We start from the raw sequence: 5,104 nt of genomic DNA on the forward strand, positions 1-5,104 counted from the left end.
ATACAGTCAAACACCTTTGCATTGTCAATGAAACACAGATATACATTCCTCAGGTATTCCCTGCTTTCAGCCAAGATCCATCTAACATTAGGTACAATATCCCTAGTATCACGACCCCTTCTAAACCCAGCCTGGACTTCTGGCAGTTCTCTGCTGATGTGCTGTTCCAGTCGTTTTTGGAATATCTTCAGTAGAGTCTTGTTTGCATGTGAAACTAATGATATTCTTCTACACACTCTGTTTTCACACTCTGTTGGGTCACCCTTCTTGGTTTTTAAAAGGTCCCATTCACTGATTAAATATGCATCTCACTGTACATTTCTGGCTATGTTACCAGCCTATTTTTGCCATAGGTTAGGGAGTTCTGGTAGATTGGTTGTAAGGAATAGTGCTGCCAACACAAAAGTATGTGATTAAAATCTATCAGCTTCTCCATAGTAGATAGATAGGCTATCAGCTCCTGTGCAATTTATGTCTCTGTAAAGCTGCTAACTAAGGGTCGGTTCTGACTCAATAGTACATACAACAACAACAGAACTTCTACATTTAGCCTCATGTTGTCTCTTGTGATCCTGAGGAGCTACACTGCAATCCCAAAGGCATGGAATTCAAGGCCACCAGCTGCTCCATGGGAGAAGAATGAACAATCTCCTCCTATATGATTAATAGCCTCTGAAAATCCAGCAGAGGGTCAGATATGGGTTAGTCCTGACTCTATGGTACACAACACCACCAGCAAAACTACAACAACTCTAGGTCTCTGTTCCACTTTGAACTGATTTTTGTGTATGTTGTGAGATTTGGATCCTGTTTCTATTTCTTGCAAGGAGATGTCTTTTTTGTCATCCATTTTTGCCAGCACCATTTGTTGAAGAGGTTGTTGTTTCCCTATTTGATAGGTTTTGTTTCCTTGTCAAAAATTGAGTCTAGGTAGATAGGTTGGGTTCTGAGATGTTGATTCCATCCCACTGGTCTATATGTCTGTCATTGCACCAACACCATGCTGTTTTGGTTACTCCAACTGTATAGTACATTTTGAGATCAGTGATTGCTATGCCTCCTACTTCATTTTTATTTTTTCCAAAGAGCTTTGTCTATTCAGAATATATTTCCTTTCTAAACAACCTGCCTAAAAGCTTGCTTTTTTAGCCATTACAGTTAGCCTCCGCTGGTCTCCAGCTCCCTTAGCAGACAAATGTACTTGCAAATCAGTATGGTCTCACACCAACAGCTGTGGGACTAGGATAAGCGAAATAATGCTTCCCATACTGAGTAGAAAGACTTCACTTAAGCAAGAGGTCAAGACTCTGGTAAGAGTGAAAACCCGGTAGTGGAGAGAATGTGGTATTGCTCTGGGGAAACTGTAGCAAAGTATAAGCAGAGGAGCCCTGATGCAAAGGCCACAGTTAAAGGTTTTTGCTGTTCTTGCCATATGCTTGAAGAAGCTTATTTATAACTGCTCTGAGGCAAGCTTTGCTGGATGATTTGGGCTTGACTGCTGAACTTAAATCAGAGCAGAGACTAACTGAGGAATTGCCTTGAAACTATGGCTAAAACCTGGATATTATCTTTTGCCCCTCCAACTCTCCAGCTTATGTCACTAACAAACCCCATTCTCAGTGCCACAAGAATAAACAAACTTCTTGCTTCTTGTGGGGCTCTACATGCACCACAGGGCTGGGCTATGAGCTCTTTATCTGCTATCTGCTCTGGGGCAGTGAGGGGCTATGTTATTCTCACTCTCTCTGGCTCTTGCAGAGAGTCGCTCAGTCTTATGTCTCAGTGTCTCATTTTCTACTCTTTAGACACTAGCCAATAGCATTTCATATCTCTTTGAAAAATGAATCTTGTATCTGTTCTGAGATTACATTTAACATGTAGATGGGTTTTGGGTTGTTCTTAGGTGCCATCAATTACAACTAATAGTGATACTATGAAGATCAGATCTGAACCCTATCCTATCCTGTGTCATCCTCACAATCTCAAAAACACTCCAGATTATTGCTGCAGTCACTATGTCAGCCCAGCAGGTTGAGGGTCTTCATCTCCTCCAGCATCCTAACACATTTCCAAGCATGAGGTCCCTCTCTAGGAAATCGTCTCTCCTAGTAAAATGCCCAAAGTATGTGAGATTGAGCTTTATCACCTTTGCCTCCAAAGGCAAAAAATAAAGGAACGCCAGGGCAGGCACCTGGGAGGTGGGCTTCCCCGCAGACACTGTAGTTGGAGGCTGAGTCCGGGCCACACTGGGGAAACCAGCTGGAGACATGCTCACAGGCGAGGGCTGGAGCTGTGTGTGTGGGGGGAGGGGGGGGCGTGGCTGCGGAGTCTGAGGTGTGCTGGGCTGCTGTGTAGGGGTGCCAGGTGGAGCTGAGGTAGGAGAAGGCAGGCTCTGCTGAGGCACGTTGCGGGTGTTCATGTGGCCATCCGCCGGCGATTGAGCTGGGCTTGCTGCAGGCGGTGCTGGATCTGCTGCTGGCGGAGCTTGTGTTTGATTTTGAAGCAGAAGGGCATGGGGCATTTGTTCTCTTGGCAGTGTTTGGCATGGTAGCAGCAGAGGGCAATGAGCTTTTGCCGATGGGACAGCCACCATTGGTCTTGCGCTTGCAGCCCTTGGCATGCTGCACCACCCGCTTCATCTTCTGGCAGGACGGCAGGGAGCAGTTGGAGTTGCGGCACTGGCAGGCGTGCACTAGGGACTGGATGCAGCGCTGGATGCTCAGACGTTGTGACTCCTGGAGGCTCTTGGACTGTGGCTCGCCCTGGCTGCTGCCCTCATCATCCAGACTCAATCCCCACTTGACCATCTTGTGGCTGTGGCTCTTGGTGTTGTAGCAATTGATGCATAAGTCATAGTCCTCACACACAGTGCAGTGCCAACGTGCTTCCCCATGGTGCTTGCACTCGTTGCAGGTGTAGACGAAGCAGTCCTGGCCCTGGGTGTGCAGCTCCACCAGCATGCACAGTGTTGACCACTTGGAGCGGCGCAGTGAGGAGAACTCCCAGTGCTTGTCCCTGGCCATTGTTAGGAAGGCGTCACGTCCGTCCATGAGGTCGCAGCTGAGCAGGGGGTCGGGGTCCACAATGGGGGGCAGGGTGTTGATGACAGGCCCAGTGTGCAGGTGGATCACAAAGAAGACCTCTTTGTGCTTCTTCATGGTGGCATAGAGCTTCTGCGATAGGTCGTTGGACACGTTGGGCATGCTGGGCTTCTTCTTATTGGCTCGGCTAATGCTGCTTTTGTTCTTGTTGGTCTTCTTGTTGTTCTTTTTCTTGGCGTTCTTACTGTCTCCTTGGCTGCCCTCAGGGGTCTCGCTGGCGGCCATGCTCTCCTCTTTCTTCCTCTCCTCTTCTTCTTGTTCGAGCTCCTTGATGCTCTCTTCCAAGACATCGGGCCAGAAGTCACCTTCAAAGTAGGGCAGCTCCTTGGCACTTGTGAGCCTGTCCTCTGTGGCTTGTTTGAAAATGTCCTTGTAGTCATGAATGATCCGCTCTGCAAACGCCTTGTCCAGCATCTTTTTGTACCACTCCTGTAGGCGTTTTGGCTTTGGGATTTTCTGATCAGGTGGGTGGCAATGGAAGATGTAGTCATCTCCTTTGCTTGGGGGACAGGCCCAGATGTGGCCTGTCACATACCCCAGTTTTTTCACATATTCTAGATAACCGATGAGAATCTCCTGGTAGACAGCTGTGCGTAGGCAGCGGGGCCGGAAGAAGTGGATGCTATCCAGATAAGATATATACACACGTCTTGTATTGGGAGGGGGGCAGTCAGAGCCATACTCCTGGACGTGCATTCCAAAAAAACAGACATCCACGCCGTCAATTTCCTCAAAAGCAAAGAGTGCTTTGGTTCGGTATGGGAAGGACTCGGACATCTCCCCAGAATCCACAAACCGTGACTTCATGCCCGGCTTCACTTCCACCGTCTTGTCTGAGCTCGCCACCACTCGAACAAAAACCTCCCCGGCTTCAGGGTGGTTCTGTCGCCGCAGAAACTTGTTCACACGGTCTTCTAAGTGGTTTCCCAATTGTGTTGCCTGCAGTCGCTTTGCGCTGAATTTGTTTTCTTTTCGAGTTCTACCGGTTTTCTTCAAGCAGTCATCACATACAAAACCTGAGGGCCAGATGATGTCATAGTGCAGCACACAGACCTGATGCATCTTCCGGCCACACTCCTTGCAATCCACAAATGGTTCGGGTTCTAAGGTGTCGTTTTTCTTCTTCTCAAACTGATCCTTTGAAATGGTTGTCTGGGGCTGTGAAGGGTCGTCACCCAGGGTAACATTCTCCCCCTGGATCTCTGTGAAACACTTCTCACAGAAATGATACCTGTTCTGGTAGCTGTAGTAGGCAGCGTCCCGAGGAATCGTACACAACTGCTTCCCATCGCAGTACCAAGTCTGTGGGGAAAACTCACACTTGCGTCCACAGCAATATCCAAGTGACTGCATAACAGGATCAATTTCCTGTTCAAAGACCTGGGCAAGTTTGCTGCAAAACTTGTAGACTCGGGACGTCTTCCGATTGTAGAGCCAAGCATTGTTAAACATGAGCCAGACATCGTCCACATACTGCCAGGGCTCCTGGTACTGGCCTGTGTCCAGCTTCCGCTTGATGGTGGAAAGGTCCATGGGATTCTTCACAATGTCAAAATAATCAGGAATTCCTAGGAGCTGGGGATCCACTGGCTGCCGAAAAGGCAAAGACTCTGGGTCCTGTCGATATAGCACTTCCAGAGTTGGCATGAGAGCCTGGCGTAGCTCCTCTGGCTTGAAGATTTTTTTCCGGGGCTGAGAGGGTGAGGTCGACTGAGTGGCTGGGCCAGTGGTGCTGCTCTCCTCTTCCTCCTTCACCTCTACCTTGATTTCAGATTTCTTGTCATCCACTTCCATCGGCTCTGACTTCTGCTCAGTTGTGCCTGTGTCCTCTATTACCTGAGAAGAACCTTGCAAATCCTCCTCCATCATCTCAGCCCTAGGCTCCCCCTTGGAGTCTCGAGATTCAGGCTCAGGTTCCTCGGCCTTGGCCTCAGTCTTCATTTCCAGCACAGGCACGTCAACTCCTTGCTGCTGGGAAGTGGTTTCTGCACTGGCCACCGAAG

At 48.7% G+C, this 5,104-nt stretch overlaps 1 pseudogene; it reads right to left on the minus strand.

Moving 5' to 3' along the window:
- Positions 1-1,129: 1,129 nt before the first annotated feature.
- The window catches only part of LOC102862485, a 5,966-nt pseudogene continuing 1,991 nt past the window's right edge, over positions 1,130-5,104 (minus strand).

The sequence above is a fragment of the Elephantulus edwardii genome, unplaced genomic scaffold (assembly GCF_000299155.1).
Source record: "Elephantulus edwardii isolate Elephantulus edwardi_28Jun2011 unplaced genomic scaffold, EleEdw1.0 scaffold00192, whole genome shotgun sequence".
NCBI lineage: Eukaryota > Metazoa > Chordata > Mammalia > Macroscelidea > Macroscelididae > Elephantulus > Elephantulus edwardii.